General features: G+C 41.8%; 1 protein-coding gene across 6 annotated transcripts in view; it reads left to right on the top strand.

Moving 5' to 3' along the window:
* Positions 1–18398, top strand: part of MAPK10 (mitogen-activated protein kinase 10) — a 385550-nt gene that overhangs the window by 4608 nt on the left and 362544 nt on the right. The window contains exon 1 of one of the 6 annotated variants that reach the window (XM_068233490.1): positions 10481–10528. The exons of the other annotated variants lie outside the window; for them this stretch is intronic. The gene's annotated coding sequence lies outside the window, so the exon portion shown is untranslated. Of the gene's footprint in view, positions 1–10480; positions 10529–18398 lie in introns of those variants that run through there. 6 annotated transcript variants of the gene reach the window in all.

The raw sequence follows: 18398 nt of genomic DNA on the forward strand, positions 1-18398 counted from the left end.
CACCTAACTCCTACATCCCAAAAACGAACTGTTAATTTAAAGAGGAACTCCAGTGAAAATAATGTACCGTATATTCCGGCGTATAAGACGACTGGGCGTATAAGACGACCCCAACTTTTCCAGTTAAAATATAGAGTTTGGGATATACTCGCCGTATAAGACTACCCCTCTTCCAACGCACACCAAATTAAAATAAAAATAAAAAAATCATATACTGGTGCTGTGTATGAACAGATACTGGTGCTGTACTGTATGTGTTACCCAGTATATAACAGTATATAGTCAATTGACTTGTTGCATTGGTCAACTCTCCTTAAGTAGACTGGTCAGCTTTCCTTGTCTACCTGTTTATCAGAGCGGTATGGAAGAATAGATTGGACTCCCTCAGCAGGGAGATCTGAGAGGCGGTAATAGGATAGGGCGTATCACCCGGCATCAATGACACCCGGCGTATAAGACGACCCCCAACTTTTCAGAAGATTTTCAAGGGTTAAAAAGTAGTCTTATACGCAGGAATATACAGTAATAAAAAAATTCTTCATTTTTACAGTAATTATGTTTATGTATAAATGATTTAGGCCTCTTGCACACTGCATGCATTTCCGATTCAGATTCCGCTTTTTAATCGGTTTTTACATCCGATTCCGATTCAGATTTTTAATCTTCACTGCATGCTGCTTTTACTGATCCGTTTTTCTGTTAAATGTATTCAGGGAAAATCGGAATTGAAAATCGGAAACGGAATCGGAATCAGAATCGGAAAACGGATTTGCAGTGTGCAGGGAGCCTTAATCTGTGATTTTCCTTTTAAAATCTTTCCTCTCCCTGATTTACATTCTGACATTTATCACATGGTGACATTTTTACTGCTGGCAGGTGATGTCAATGGAAGGAGATGCTGCTTGCTTTTTTGGAAGGTGGAAATAGCTGTAAACAGCAGTTATTTCCCACAATGCAACCATGGTCCTGACATCACACTGTGGGAATTGTTTCTCCACAATATCAGCTATACAGAGCCCCCTGGTGATTCGTTTGTGAAAAGGAAAAGATTTTCATGGGAAAGAGGGTACCAGCTATTGATTGGGATGAAGTTCAATTTATGGTTACAGTTTCTTTTTAAAGCGGATCCGAAATGAAAAAATTAACTATAACAAGTAACTTGTCTATATATTTTATCTAAAGTTTAGATAGTTTACACAGCAAATCTAGCTGCAAACAGCTTCAATAGAATATGATTATTTCTTCCTGTGATACAATGACAGCAGCCATGTTGTTTGTAAACATTACACACAGCATTCCCACCTCCTCATCCATCCTCCCCTCTGCCTCTCAAATCTCTGGCTAGTAATACCTCCCCGTCCTCCTGCCCAGACTGAGCTCCCATGAGCGCTTTCTACTGTCTGAAAATGCCAAGGCTCTCTGAAATGCTGTGGGCGAGGCTTGTTTAGTTTATAGGGAATTAGAGTATTAAAACAAAAACAAAAAAGTATTTGACTTGAGGAATGCCCTATATACAATAGGAAAGGAACACAATTATGCAATGAGTAAAAGTTCATCTCTGATCCACTTTAACTGGCTTCTCCCTTAATATTGGCCTTAGATATTGGTAGGCACATTAAACAATGACTGTGCTAGGTAATAGGTAGTGGGCTCCTCTGAAGACAATTATTGACATGGCTATGGACTCTTGAAAGTGCTGCAGACGGTTAGCACTATATACAAATGCTTAATAGTTTATAAGTATTATAAAATGGAGCTCAAATCAATAGTGCAAAGTATACTGCATTATAGATCAGTGACCCAGTTTTAGACATTTTAGCACACTTAAATATAAGTTAATTAATAATTTAAATTCTGCTCATGATCTTTCCTTTAGTACTTCTTGTGATCGCATAGCTTCCATATGTTCTCGTGCATTGCATAGCTTCTATATATTCCCTTGCTTCTTACAGAGTTTCAGCTAGTTTGTCAACCCTTTACACTGTAGTTACTTTTTATTGTTTATACTAATTAGTAAAGTTAGCAACATTGTTGCTTATTCTCCAAAATAAATAGTTGCTGTTTCCTGTTGTTTATAGCCTTTCATTGTATGTGAGTTCACCATTGAACCCTTTATATGTACATTTAAAAGCAGCGTTTGTTAAAATGGGCCTGAGCTATTCCCAATAGTAGAATATTGGTAATCTTACAAATATTCTTTTATCTCCCACTGTAAGGTAAACCTCACACTAGCCCTCCCCACTTATGCCGAACACTAGCCTCCCCTCCCTTACCTACACCTAACACTAGGCTCCCCCCTACCTACACCTAACACTAATCTCCTCCCTGCCTACACCTAACACTAACCTCCCCAATACCTGCACCTAACAATAACCTCCCCCCTTACCTACACCTAACACTAACCTCCCTCCTACCTACACCTAACACTAACCTCCCTCCTACCTACACCTAACACTAACCTCACTCCTACCCACACCTATCACTAACCTCCTCCCTACCTACATCTTTAGTCTGGCATTCATGAACATCTGACTATCTCCTCTGTAACACAACCCAGCCTGCAACCCTGTATTAATCTGAGACACAACTATGCGCTTTGAGTCCTATGGGAGAAAAGCGCTTTACAAATGTTATTGTATTGTATTATTGTATCTAGCACGAACCTCTTTCCTACCTACATCTAACACTAACCTCCTCTATACCTACATCTAACACTAACCCCCCCCCTGCCTACACCTAACACTAACCTCCCCCCTACCTACACTTAACACTAACCTCCTCCCTACCTACACCTACCAATAATCTCTCCCTACCTACACCTAACACTAACCTCCTCCCTACCTATCCTTCTCCATACCTACATCTAATACTATCCCCTAACACTACGATTCCCACCTACCTCTAATTAACTAATACCACCCCCTATTTACCACCAGCAATTATTTTTGATCCCCTGCCACTAGGCAAGTAACACCGCTCATACCCCAAACCTACCATAATGGTAACGTCTCTTCCAAGGCAATCCACATAGGCAGTGTGTCTAGCCGAGCACCTTTTATCAATTCTCTGGTGCTAGACTCGAATGGCTACAGCCAAGCCGAGCAACATTAACTGTAGTACTTGTGCCGCACCACTGCTAGCCAGAGTTCGGCTATACTAAAGCTGACCTCTGGTACCCCAATTACACCCAGAGTGCTGCCATAGCCGCAAATTGCATTGCAGCATATGGTGGCATCCAAATCACCAGGAGCGGTTCTTGTGCCCATTTTTCTGCTCCACCTTTTATGATGGCTGAAGCCCTTTTTATGTTACCCCATGTTTTACTAGTTATTTCGGCAGCAGCTGCTAGTTCTTTCCAATTAGGCTAAGTTCACACTGAATCCATTGTGATGTGCATGTGTCACAATGTAATGGATTTCAAAATTGGTGACTTGTGACATTGTGTGCCATGCAATGCTTAGTATGTCATTGCCAGTCATTAATGCACTGCTTACCAACACAATTATATGAATGGGCTTATTCAGAGAGCATTGCAGCACATTGATGTGCAATTACAACTTATGTTATAGTGCAGCTCGAGGCACATAGTTTGAATGCAACCTTAAGCCTAGATTAAACTCGACCAAGGTAGCTGGTAACAATGGCCTCTGCCAGGAATCTAACATAAGTACTGAAGGGCCTGACCCCTCAGTGGCTTGGCCAGCAATCAGCCAGCAATCAGGGCATTGTTCACTCCACTAATCCCTGCCACCGCATGGCACTCCTTGTGTGCCACTCTGTCGGCCCTCCTCCTCCCAACCCTCAGAGCAACAGAATGTGTCACTAGGCCAGAGGCTAGCGATGCGCCTGTACAGTTTCAACTCTGCAATGTTCACTTCAATGTCTTATATTTGCGTTTGAGGCTTCAGTCTATTTTCTAACATGTATATTTTTTTTGTCAACTTTTAATGCACATTTAACACCCAACTAATCCACATTGAACAAAGCAATTTCAGAAGTAAGTATAAATGAGTGGAAATAATAAGTATAAGTGGAAATAATAAGTATTACTTTTGGAATTTGTAACTGCACTTTTCAAATGCAAAAACCCCATTGTGGAGTTGTGCTTGCTTGTAGCTGCGCACTCCTCCTCCATACAGCCTCCAGGCTCTGCATACATTGTGATTTCTTGTCTCCATTTTTCACCAGTTCCAATGTATCCAGTGCATTTCAATGCTACTCTTCCCACTACTTTTGATTTGAGTATCAGATTGTCAATATCCTGCACAACACCATTAAATAGGCTAAAAAAATAAATTTAAAAGGAACCCGAGGTGAGAGGGATATGCCATATTTATTTCCTTGTAAACAATGCCTTTTGCTTGACCTTCCCTGTTGCTCTTATGGTATACAGTGGTGTGAAAAACTATTTGCCCCCTTCCTGATTTCTTATTCTTTTGCATGTTTGTCACACTTAAATGTTTCTGCTCATCAAAAACCGTTAACTATTAGTCAAAGATAACATAATTGAACACAAAATGCAGTTTTGAATGATGTTTTTTATTATTTAGTGAGAAAAAAAAAATCCAAATCTACATGGCCCTGTGTGAAAAAGTGATTGCCCCCCTTGTTAAAAAATAACTTAACTGTGGTTTATCACACCTGAGTTCAATTTCCGTAGTCTCCCCCAGGCCTGATTACTGCCACACCTGTTTCAATCAAGAAATCACTTAAATATGAGCTATCTGACACAGAGAAGTAGACCAAAAGCACCTCAAAAGCTAGACATCATGCCAAGATCCAAAGAAATTCAGGAACAAATGAGAACAAAAGTACTGTAATTGAGATCTATCAGTCTGGTAAAGGTTATAAAGCCATTTCTAAAGCTTTGGGACTCCAGCGAACCACAGTGAGAGTAATTATCCACAAATGGCAAAAACATGGAACAGTGATGAACCTTCCCAGGAGTGGCCGGCCGACCAAAATTACCCCAAGAGCGCAGAGAAAACTCATCCGAGAGGCCACAAAAGACCCCAGGACAACATCTAAAGAACTACAGGCCTCACTTGCCTCAATTAAGGTCAGTGTTCACGACTTCACCATAAGAAAGAGACTGGGCAAAAACGAGCTGCATGGCAGATATCCAAGGCACAAACCACTTTTAAGCAAAAAGAACATTAAGGCTCGTCTCAATTTTGCTAAAAAAAACATCTCAATGATTGCCAAGACTTTTGGGAAAATACCTTGTGGACCGACGAGACAAAAGTTGTACTTTTTAGAAGGTGCGTGTCCCGTTACATCTGGCGTAGAAGTAACACAGCATTTCAGCAAAAGAACATCATACCAACAGTAAAATATGGTGGTGGTAGTGTGATGGTCTGGGGTTGTTTTGCTGCTTCAAGACCTGGAAGGCTTGCTGTGATAGATGGAACCATGAATTCTACTGTCTACCAAAAAATCCTGAAGGAGAATGTCCGGCCATCTGTTCGTCAACTCAAGCTGAAGCGATCTTGGGTGCTGCAGCAGGGCAATAACCCAAAACACACCAGCAAATTCACCTCTGAATGGCTAAAGAAAAACAAAATGAAGACTTTGGAGTGGCCTAGTCAAAGTCCTGACCTGAATCCTATTGAGATGTTGTGGCATGTCTTTAAAAAGGCGTTTCATACTAGAAAACCCTCAAATAAAGCTGAATTACAACAATTCTGCAATGATGAGTGGGACAAAATTCCTCCAGAGCGCTGTAAAAGACTCGTTGCAAGTTATCGCAAACGCTTGATTGCAGTTATTGCTGCTAAGGGTGGCCCAACCAGTTATTAGGTTCAGGGGGCAATTTCTTTTTCACACAGGGCCATGTAGGTTTTGAGTTTTTTTTCTCACTAAATAATAAAAAACATCGTTTAAAACTGCATTTTGTGTTCAATTATGTTATCTTTGACTAATAGTTAATGGTTTTTGATGAGCAGAAACATTTAAGTGTGCCAAACATGCAAAAGAATAAGAAATCAGGAAGGGGGCAAATAGTTTTTCACACCACTGTACATAGTGTCAAAACCCTGGAACAAGCATTAGGCTTATCCAGTAAAAACTGAGTCAGAGTATCAAGCTTCATGCTTGTTCGGGGTATGGCTAAAAGTATTAGAGACACAGGGTCAGGAGGACTGCCAGGCAACTGGTATTGTTTAAAGAGACACTGAAGCGAAAAAAAAATGATGATATTATGATTTGTATGTGTAGTACAGCTAAGAAATAAAACATTAAGATCAGATACATCAGTCTAATTGTTTCCAGTACAGGAAGAGTTGAGAAACTCCAGTTGTTATCTCTATGCAAAAAAAGCTATTAAGCTCTCCGACTAAGTTAAGGTCCGTACACACGCCGGACTTCAGGCAACGACGGGTCCGTCGTCACCTCCCGCTGGGTGGGCGTTCCAGCGACAGTCCGGCATGTGTACAGTCTGTCTGCAGACTGATACGGCTGTTTCTGAGCGATCCGCCCAGCGGATCGCTCAGAAACAGCCGTATCAGTCTGCCGACAGACTGTACACACGCCGGACTGTCTGCTGAAAACACGCCCAGCAGGAGGTGACGACTGATCCGTCGTTTCCTGCAGTCTGGCGTGTGTACGGACCTTTAGTCGTGGAGAGGGCTGTTATCTGACTTTTATTATCTCAACTGTAATTGAACTGTTTACTTTTCCTCTGCTAGAGGAGAGTTCATTACTTCACAGACTGCTCTGAAAGACTCATTTTGAATGCTGAGTGTTGTGTAATCTGCACATATTATAGAATGATGCAATGTTAGAAAAAACACTATATACCTGAAAATAAAAGTATGAGAATATTTTCTTTGCTGCTAATCTTCTAGTAATTATTCATAGTACACAACCAATTCATTATATCATTTTTTTTTTTTCGCTTCAGTGTCTCTTTAAAAGGAAATAAATATGGCAGCCTCCAAATACCTCTCACCTCGGGTATCCTTTAAAAACAGACAAAAAGCACAAAATACAGGAACTGCTATTCGATTTCTTAGCAGTGTTGAATGTATATAGAAGCATGGTGGCTTTAGTAAATGGAACTCTCGCCTAGCAGGGGTTCTGGGTTTGAGGGCACTGTCTGCATGGAACTTGTATATTCTCCCTGTATCTGCATGGATTTCCCCCAAGCTCTCCAGTTTCCCCCCACATACCAAAAACATACAGATCAATTAATTGGCTTCCCCCTAAAATTGGCCCTATACTACGATGGACACAGAACTATGGTAGGGATTCTGAGCACCTGTGAGGGACAGTTAGTAGCAGGACTATATACTGTGAAAATCGCTGAGAAAATGCCGCCACTATACAAATGATAATAGTATATGGTGTGAATGAAGCCTCGGGAACATATTTGTTTGATTAATGCATGTCATTTAAGTAAATGGGGACACTTGTATTAACACATTTTTTGGAGTGTACCTGAAATGATTTTAAAAGTAAACTGAAAATGGCCACATGAACAGAGACATCTGTACATGCTACATCATTGCTCTCCTTTCCTCATTAGTATAGTGATGTTTTCTCATCTGTCAAACTCTAGGCAAAACTGTCTGTTCTGCTTATGCCCACAATTGGTTTACTTCAGCATTGCAGTAGTCTGTGCTTGTTTAGAAACAACAGACTCAAGTGCAGCAAGGGGGATAGGAAAAACATGAAAATATTGTTATTTGTTACATTTGTGGCAACTTGGCCAGTGTATGACAGAAGTAGATTGCCTCATATTTTCATATTTTTTAAATGAGTGAGCAAGAAGGTTGCAGAACCAACTATTTGTAACAGCCATGGTGGGATTAGGATGCCACAACTCTCTTTAGGGTATATTGTAGAACCCAAAAGTCAACAGGACTTAGGGCTGGTTCACACTGTGAGTGACTGTGCAGCTACAGCAGTGTAACCCCATGAGGGTGTTATCACTGCAGCGTTTCGATTTAAAAAAAAATTGAAAATGTGCTGCCTGTACAATTTTTCTTAAAGGAATGTACAAAAATGCACATTCCTTTTAAAATAGCTCTAAAAATTACTTTGCAAAATCGCAATTGCTAAGCACCTAGTGATTGCATTTTGTAGTGAGAACTAGGCCTTAGGGATCTATAAGCAAAGGTTACAAAAGAACAGGTATCTTGCCAGTGTTGATCAGATATTTATTTATTTATTGTATTTAGAAAGTGCCACCGTATTACGCAGTGCTGCACATTAGTTAAAGTTACAGACAATATTTAGGGGTGACATACAGCAATGAGACGATACAGGAATACATGCAAACCAGACCACGCAGCACAGTATGAGTAGAAGGCAATGCTTAGTCACTGGATGGGAGCATGGAGATTAGGCAAGTTGAGTTCCCTCAGATCCATAGGATGGGTGTACGGTAAAGAAGGTGCATGAGCAGGTAGGAGACATAAGGAGGAGGGCCCTTCCTGAAGGCTTACAATATAGAGGATATGTTTAAAGTCACCAGGAAAAAAAAAGACAAAAAGAAGGTACATCTCCACACAAAATCACTGTTGGCTTAACCAGTTAAGGGGTGTTTCACCACATTGTATTTAAAACTGAAGATGAATGACATCCATGGTTTTCTAATGTAGTTTCAGAGTGACAAGAGGCAATGCTGAACACATATTGCCACATCATTGTAAGTGTGACATCTTTACTTAGAAGTATATGTATAATTTTGCTGTTTATATTCTACATCTGTCTCTCAACCCCATCCCCACAACACTTCTGCCCACCTAATACAGGTAGTGCATATTTGGGATAAAATATACAGATCCAAATACCATTTTGTGTTGCTCCGTTTCTTGATTTCACAAAAACTCAGCCAACTCAGTTAAACTGAAACGGGGAGGGTTCTGAACTCTCTCCACTTTTTAACAATGATTTACAAGGCTCTCTTCATAACTAAATTAAGCCTGGCACACGCAAACCATTATTGTTTGTCTGTTGATCAGAAGTGAATTCTTCAGCAGATTGATCATAAACAACCAATAAATTATGATTTTCTTAGTTGTTGAGTAATCAGCCACACTGGTTATTATCGTTTGGTCCTGCATGTATCACACCATGTACGTTTGCAGCCAACTACATGATTTACTGGAAGGGACACATTGACATATGTGATATAATGCTAAAATGATATACGTATGTACCAGGGTTGTCAAATCATCCCTTTAAATTCTGACACACCTAAGTTATGCAGGTTCTGGGGCTACTTACACATAACCAGTGCCTAAACTGCATCTAACTAGCCACAAGACTTAGTCAGTAATTAAAGGGATAAGTTGGCAACATTGGTATGTACTCATGTTTGAATGGGTTTCCTTTGGAAATGTAGCCTTTCTTCCACATCCCAAAAACGTACTTGTGATTACTCCTAAATTGGCTTCAGACTATGATAGGGACATAAGACATTGACTATGTAAAGGCATTAGATTGTGGGCTGCTTTGAGGGACAGTTAGTGACATGACAATATACTCTGTAAAGTGTCATGAATTTGCTATAAAAGTACATAATTATCACTATATAATGTAAATCATTATAATATTAGGATCCAAAACCTACAGAACATCTAGATTATCTATACCAACCTATTTCATGAGATTTCAGGAGATAATCATGTCACATCTTTGCTATGCCATAGCTCCCAACTTTCCCAGGTTTGGTGGGACTGTCCCTCTTTGGGAGCCCTGTCCCTCTTTCCTCCTAGTCCCTCTTTCAGGACTTTGTCCCTCTGTCTATGTAAATATTTGTATTTCTCTACTGAAAAATGTGTTTGATTGACTTTAAACTTTATTCCCATGCTTTAAATTGATATACTGTATATTCCTGCGTATAAGACTACTTTTTAACCCTTGAAAATCTTCTGAAAAGTTGGGGGTCGTCTTATACTCCGGGTGTCATTGATGCCGGGTGATACGCCCTATCCTGTTACCGTCTCTCAGATGTCGCTGCTGAAGACTGTAGTGAAGCAGCGCAGGTGCACATGTGCGAGATCTGAGAAGCAGAGAAGGAAGTAAATAGGATACAAGGGTGGGCCAGAAGGGTGAAAGAGGCGTGGTATTGGCACAGCTCGATCTATTCTTCCATGCCGCTCCGCTAAACAGAGAGACAGGGAGAGCTGCCAATCCGCTTAGGAAGAGGGAGGGTTGACCAATCCAACCAGTCAATTGACTATATACTGCAGGAGTCCCCAAACTTTTTCGGTCAAGGGCCGGGACAACATACTTCAAACTAATGGGGGGCCGGAGTATACATAATATGATGTAGAAAACATTACATTGAACCTAGATAGTGTAAACTATTACCTGTTTACACGTGCAGCCCTTTTGTCTCCCATTTAACCAAAACAGATTTTATGCCCCCAATACAGCATGTGCAGATAGTAAAAATCCTCTTTTTGCCAGCAGTGAAGCATACTCTAGGAGCAACTGGATTGGACAGCAGTGTCACCTGATGCGGAATTGGATTGGAAGCCAGTGAATGACTGCTTGCTGACTTCCCTGTGGATTGATGGTACTAGCACTGCTATTCTATACGTGAGACACCAGTATTTAAAGATGCAGTGAAAGACAACTGGACCACATCTTTAAGTAATACATTTTGTGAGTGGGGGGCCGGGGAAAAAGCCTCAGGGGGCCACACTCGGCCCGCGGGACTTAGTTTGAGGACCACTGATATACTGTATAAACTGGGTATCACATACAGCACAGCACCAGTATCTGTTCATAAATAGCACCAGTATATAATTATTATTATTTTAATTTTATTTTAATTTGGTGTGCAAATGCTATATTTTACCCGGAAAAGTTGGCGGGGTCGTCTTATACGCCCAGTCGTCTTATACGTCGGAATATACGGTATTTCTAATTTTCAAATGTTAATAAATGAAGCAGGATAGAAAGGACTAGTGTCATTTGAGTTATAAAACAACACATTTTTCTTATGACATCTTTATGGTATTCATGACTAGGGGTGTGTTGGGGGCATGATCAGGGGTGTGGCAGGGGCATGTCTTAAATGTCCCTCTTTCTCATCTCAAAAAGTTAGGAGGTATGGTTATGTGTGCTCCAGTCTGGTGGAGAAATCTTTGCGCACTTTTAGTATATCCTTGCAGTATTATAAGGGAACGGCTTATGAAATGTGAATTACATTGAATCCGTTTCACGCTTATGCTACATAGGTTATACCCTGCAACATGAGGCTGAAACAGGTTAAATACAATTAAAAAGACTGAAGCCCTGCGCCAATCTCTTTTATCTTCATACTATGTGGCTTATAATGTTAATGAGTACTAGGCCGATACAGATATAATATGCTGTGAGTGGAACATATTATTTAGAAGAGAGCTCTTATATTATATACCTGTTTGTTAGATTGACTTAAAACAACACTGAGATTATTATGTTTATGGCCAGCATACGTCAATAGTCTACTGAGCCCTAGAGATGGCCCAAACGGTTCACCGGCGAACGGTGCCCGGCGAACGTCTGGGGGTTCGCAATCGCGGAGAACCGCAAACTTTTGCGGAAGTTCGGTTTGCCCCCGTGATGCATCATTAGGGTCAACTTTGACCCTCTACATCACAGTCAGCAGGCACATTGTAGCCAATCAGGCTACACTCCCTCCTGGAGCCACCTTAATAAAAGGCAGGCATCGCCGGCCATTTTACTCACTCGTGTGCCTGCAGTAAATAGAGAAGGGACAGCTGCTGCTGCTGCAGACTCTCATAGGGAAAGATTAGTTAGGCTCTTGTAGGCTTGTTAGCTTGCTCCTTGCTGATTCTTATTGCTAAAATAGCACCCCACAACAGCTCTTTTGAGAGCTAATCTTGTTCTTGTGATCTATTTTTTTTTGTGTGTGTGTCCCACTGTCCTCACTGAGGAAGAGCAAGAGGAGATGGATAGTACGTCTGCATCCAACTTTGTGCAGATGTCGTCTATCATGCTGTCCAGCCTGTTGAGGGACCCCCGTATAAAAAAACTCAAGGGGAATGAGCTGTACTGGGTGGCCACGCTACTAGACCCTCGGTATCGGCACAAAGTGCCGGACATGTTACCAACTCACCAGAAGGCAGAAAGGATGCAGCACATGCAGAACAAGCTGGCAACTATATTTTACAATGCGTTTAAGGGTGATGTCACTGCACAATTCAATAAAGGTACCACTGCCAGTAATCCTCCTCCCATGTCCACGCAGACAAGGACAGGACGCTCCAGCGATCTCATGGTGATGTCGAACATGTGGACATTCTTTAGTCCAATGCCTCGCCTTAGCGCTTCCGGATCCACCGTCCACCAATGCCTGGACCGGCAGGTAGCTGGCCACCTGGCCTTAAAGTGGACCCAAATTAAAAATACAAGATTTCAGAAATAAAATCTATTTTCTAAATTATAATAATAAATAGCAGCCTTTTTTCACCTGCATGATGACAAATATAAAATATTTTACATTCATTGGAGGAACCCCTCCCTTCCTTTCAAATTGCCGAGACAAAATCCGGCAAACTGATGGAGTAGGTGGTATCCGGCAATGGAGGAATTGCTAATGGCTGCCCCCAGTATAACCCTAGTAATGAAAAGAGAAGGGTGAAAAGCATGCACTGAAATGTTCATAGGCTTGAAGGAGTGTTTATTTATCTTTGTATGTGTCAGAGTGGTGCAACTAAATATTTTTAATAAAAAAAATGTTTGGTTTGGGTCCGCTTTAAGTGTGGATTTAGACACTGTGAGCAGCGATGAACCCTTGGACTACTTGGTGCGCAGGCTTGACTTGTGGCCAGAGCTGTCCCAATTTGCCATCCAACTTCTGTCTTGCCCTGCCTCAAGAGTCCTGTCAGAAAGGACATTCAGCGCAGTTGGATGCATTGTCACTGAGAAGAGAAGTCGCCTAAGTCACAAAAGTGTTCAGTTCCTCACCTTTATCAAAACGAATGAGGCATGGATCCCGGAGGGCTACTGCCCGCCCGAAGACTAAGTCAGTCCCCACACACAGCATCTCTGCCTGCACGCCGTGTGACTGGCTGCCCCAAGACCAAGTCGCTCCCCACACAGCATCTCTGCCCGCAGGCCGCTTGCCTTCTCCACCACCACCAACAGGGTCCAGGACTCCAGGCGGATCCCTGAATTTTTAAGGCCGCTGCTAGCAGCAGCCGCTATACTAATTTTTCTGGAGCGTGTACATGCCTGCCTAATTTTTCTGGCTGCACTGCAGCTGCAACAACAAAACAAAAGGCATGTACATGTGCCAATTCCCCTTTGTGATCATTACCTTGCCGCGGTGAAGGGGCTCGTGTATCACGATGAGGGGGGGCTTGCGTATCACACCGCCGGCTATATGAGTGTCTCGGGGGGTGGCACACCAAAGATAATAAGGTCGTTGCTTCATTGTGGACAGACCAAATTTGATCAGCTGGACAGTCACTGTTGTTCTATCATTGAGCTACCACAGCCCGGCGACCATATGGGCTTGAAAACTGCCACGGCCTGCACTCTGGCCATGTTGCGCACCAGTCCAGCATGGCCGTCACTACACAAACAGTTGTTTGCGGTGCGTTACACAGTGAGTTTGGTGTGTCAGTGTGAAGCAGTACTCTAATTACACTCCCTGATTGATGTATACACATGCAAGATGTTTTAAAGTACTTTAGGCCTGCAATTTTGCATTCAATGTGATTTCTGCCCTTAAAACACTGCTTTGCGTCCAATCCAGTTTTTCCCCGGGACTTTTGGCGTGTATCCCACTCTGCCATGCCCCTCTCCAGGTGTTAGACCCCTTGAAACATCTTTTCCATCACTTTTGTGGCCAGCATACATTTTTCTAGTTTTCAAAGTTCGCCTCCCCATTGAAGTCTGTTCCTGTTTGCAAAAGTTCGCACAAACCGAACTTTCGCAGCAGGTTCGCGAACCGAAAATCGGAGATTTGGGCCATCTTTACTGCCCCCCCCCCACAGCTGGATGAGAATTCAACTATGAATTCAACAATCCCTCCCCATGTAACCTCTAAATGGCTTCTGTATTGGTACAAAGCCCATGCTGTGATATGGTAGTGAGGGGGGAGTGGCATGGTCCGGGATGTGAAGGGAAGAGATTTATCAATGTTAAGATGCCCACTCATCCAGCAGTGGATGATGAGGATGGTGGCATGGGAGCAATCCGTGCGCATGGGTCTGGAGGAAGCCCCAGGCATGTATAAAACTTTTATTTCATATCGTCTCTGGTTTCCTTTAAGCATCTATTTGCAGAAGCTGCAAATTTCTCTTTTAGCACAAAAAAAAAAAAATTACATTTGATCAATCTGCTTACACCAACCCTGCAGAGGATTGCAACATCCTAAGCTGCTTGTACAACTGCATACTATGCAAGCACCTCAATAGTGCAGTCTTCAAACCATAAGGGCCCGACAAAGCATTGGTGACTTACCAAAACGCCCTGGCCTTCCTGTTAGAGAAGCCCCGCTAAGTCCCTTCTATCCATGCCAAGTCTCTGTCCTTCAACAAGGAGGAGAATCTGGCACTGCTTCAACTGCTTTATTTGTCAGTGAATACAGAAGTGCCAACTAGTAAGTGTGTAAATGTAAAATACCTGCCGTGTGACGTTTATATTCTCAAATGCATGGAAGCATGAACCCACCTTTTTACCACATCTGGAATCTATTTTATAAGTTTAGTATGCTGTTTTATTCATCATAGCTTTCACATTATTTACCTCCAAGCAAACTGCTTATTTGCCCCAAAAAAACAAGTAGAGTGGTCATAGGCACGCTTTAAAAGTAGTATTTTTCCTAATGATCATGTGTGGTTTTCATTTATAAATAGCCCTATTGGCGCACAGTAAATAATCCATGTGGTTTGCAGGCTGTAACAGTGAAGCAACCATATCCTTATGACCTTCTGGATCAGAACCTAATGGAAGGATTTGTTACTAACTACACCATAGTTTGGTAAAGATAATATCACTGCATGGAACTGGATATCTGAGGGTATTTTTTCTTCAGAGAATCAGACGTACGAATCAGTTAGCAAATCATGTTTACTTTTTTTTGTGAATTTGATTTTTTTTGGTGTGAATTTGATTGATTTAACAATTCATAGTCAACATAAAACAAAACTATTGTCCAAATATAAATATACTCTATTCTGTCAGAGCTGCATTTTAATGCAGAACCAAAACCAATATTGGTTTATCCAAGACAAAATACCATATACTGAATGCTTTGTATTAGATAATTCACTTGGGATATTTGTGTGTGTATTATAATAACTTGGTAAGTAAGGGACCTGAATGTATCACATTTATGAAAAATAATGAAATAAGTTCAGAAAGTTGCTAATTAGCCTCAGTCCTTCAAGGAATTTGATCTTTTGTGCATTTGAACTTATATACCTTTGGTCTCTTAATACTTTATTGTTCAGTACTTTGAAGCCTTGTAAATGCAAGGTTGAGTCGTGTTTCTGGACTTAAAGGGACTCCGAGCAGTGCAGAAACTATGGAAAGATGCACATCATTTTAAAGCTCTCTTTCTCCTCTTTCCAATGATATATAAACCGCCACCCTACGCCTTTTAGTTTTCGCTATTTTCGCGATTGAAATTGCCGCGGCCGCGATTTCGATCGCGAAAATAGAGAAAACTAAAAGGCGTAGGGCAACGATTTAGGTGTCATCAGAAAGAGGAGAAAGAGAGCTTTAAAATGATATCCATCAAGCCATAGTTATATTGTATTACACAGGGCGACTTTTTGTCAAAGTCAGCAGCTGCATTCAGCAGAATGGAGCTGCTGACACTGGGGAAAGTGTCGTCCTGTGTAATACAATATAACTATGGCTTGATGGATATCATTTTAAAGCTCTCTTTCTCCTCTTTCTGACGACACCTAAATCGTTGCCCTGCACCTTTTAGTTTTCTCTATTTTCGTGATACAAATCACGGTCGCGGCAATTTCAATCGCGAAAATAGCGAAAACTAAAAGACGTAGGGTGGTGGTTTATATATCATTGGAAAGAGGAGAAAGAGAGCTTTAAAATGATATGCATCTTTCCATAGTTTCTGCACTGCTCGGAGTCCCTTTAATTAATTCTCAATATAATAAGTAAAGTGCTAATACTAAAAAGTATTAACTACTTCACATCCAGACTTTGTTTCCTCCTTATAGACCAGAGCAGTTTTGACGCTTCAGCTATGTCCCTATTTAATCAACAATAACTTCATCCCTACTCACAACAATTAAATGATCTATATATCCTTTTTTTAAAAGAGAAACTAGGCTTTCATTGGGGGGTATTTGTTCCCAAGAAAAATTTTCTTTTCTATGCATTTTAATGGGAAAAAGCGGGAAAAAAATTAAACAAATGCATTATTTCTCCGTTTTTTTATCAATTCCTGTTTAAAATAAAAAAAGTGCTACTGGTATAAAAACCATGCCACCAGCAGTTTTACATATCCCCAGTACAGATAGCCAGCTGTGTCCCCAGTATTAGCCCCCCCCCCCCAGTATAGCCAGGTGTGTCCCCAATATCAGCCCCCCAGTATAGCCAGATGTGTCCCTAGTGTTCACCACCCCCCAGCATAGATAGACAGATGCGTTCCCAGGAATAGCGCCCCTCTTTATAGCCAGATGTGTCCCTGGGATCAGCGTTCCCTCAATATAGCCAGATGTGCCCCCAGGATTAGCACCGTACCCCCCATTATAGCTAGATATGCCCCCAGTATTAGGTTATCCCCCAGGTGCCTAGATGTGCCACATAATTAAATCCCCCTCCCCCCAGTTACCCAGATGTCCCACAGTCCCTCAGATGTTACCCACACCTCCCTGTAAATATCATTCCCTCCCATAATCAATAGCCAGATGTCTATCTCCCCCCCAATCAGGCAGGCACCTCCGTGCACAAATCGTAAAAAAAAAACATCAGTAAGCAGCCTTTTTCACCTTACCTCATTCCTGCGACCATCCTGTAGCCTGAGCCTCCGTTCCCTGCTCTGTAGTCAGCCCCGTCATGCCGAATATCCGTGTTCCGGCTTGATGACTTCATAAAGTCGAGACCCGGTTATTCAGCATCACGGGGCTGAGAGTAGTTAGTGCGGTAAATGGAGGCTTGGGCTGCAGGCAGATCGCTGCAATGAGGTTAGGTAAGAGAGGCTGCTTGCTTTTTTTTTTTAGATGATCTGGCCATTTGATATAATCAAGTGTCTGGCCACACGTTTACATTTTTAATGTTATGGCATTAAGTTTGCCTTACTATTTTTTAAATACATGTTTTAATTTCTTGAATAATTAATTAATTATTAATCATGAATAAGTATATATTTTTAAATGTGCATCCTAGTTAACCTGAAATGCGACACACACACACACACACACACACACACACACACACACACACACACACACACACACACACACACACACACACACACACACACACACACACACACACACACACACACACACACACACACACACACACACACACACACACACACACACACACACACACACACACACACACTCTAGCTTTGTTTTCAAAATAATGGATCTTGACTACCATCACAGACAGTAAGCGTCTCACCGTGCCACCAGTTGTGCTCACTTACTGCGTTGCCCATTGATTTGCATTACTGCATAATCAGTACGGTAAGCGCGGTTCATGCGGTAAGGTGCTGCAGACTTTGCGTCAGGAATGCGGCGACTTTGATACTTCTGACGCACCACATTGCATCGCATAAAGTGTGCAAGTCTACTAGCATGGCCCGTGCAGCAGGGATGAGGAAAGGAAGAGTAGCGCAGGGCGAAGCAGCACATAAGTGTGAAAGGTGCCTTAAGTATAAGTACACAAACACTTTAATTTAACCACTTTACCCCCAGCGGTACGAATTTCTCAGCCCCTTTTTTCCCTCCTAAAAAACCAGGGACGGAGAAATCTGTACCTTCCGCCGCTGTCCGCGCTCCCGCCGCTCGTGCACGCGCACCCGCCGTTCGTGCACGCTGCCGCCCGCTCGCCCGGAGATCAATGAACGGGAAAATCCATTACCGTTCGTTGATCTAGCCCCCGCAATGATCTGCTGCTTCTTTCAGAAACAGCGAGATCATTGTGAGTCTCCCAGCCTCCTACTGCTTCCTGTAAGCGTCGCTTACAGGTCGCATGTAAACAAACACTCTGTGGCCATCTTGTGGCCAAATAGTAAACTACACCCTAAAAGCATTTTACATATACAAACATTACATTTACACAATAAATTAACTCATTACCTCCCACACTCCCCAATTTTTATTTTTTTTTTGTAATAAAAAAAAAAATACAATAAAAAAAAACATAAATAGTTACCTTAGGGACTGAACTTTTTAAATATTTATGTCAAGAGGGTATAACACTGTTACTTTATAAACTGC

Source organism: Hyperolius riggenbachi, chromosome 1, assembly GCF_040937935.1.
Source record: "Hyperolius riggenbachi isolate aHypRig1 chromosome 1, aHypRig1.pri, whole genome shotgun sequence".
Taxonomy (NCBI): domain Eukaryota; kingdom Metazoa; phylum Chordata; class Amphibia; order Anura; family Hyperoliidae; genus Hyperolius; species Hyperolius riggenbachi.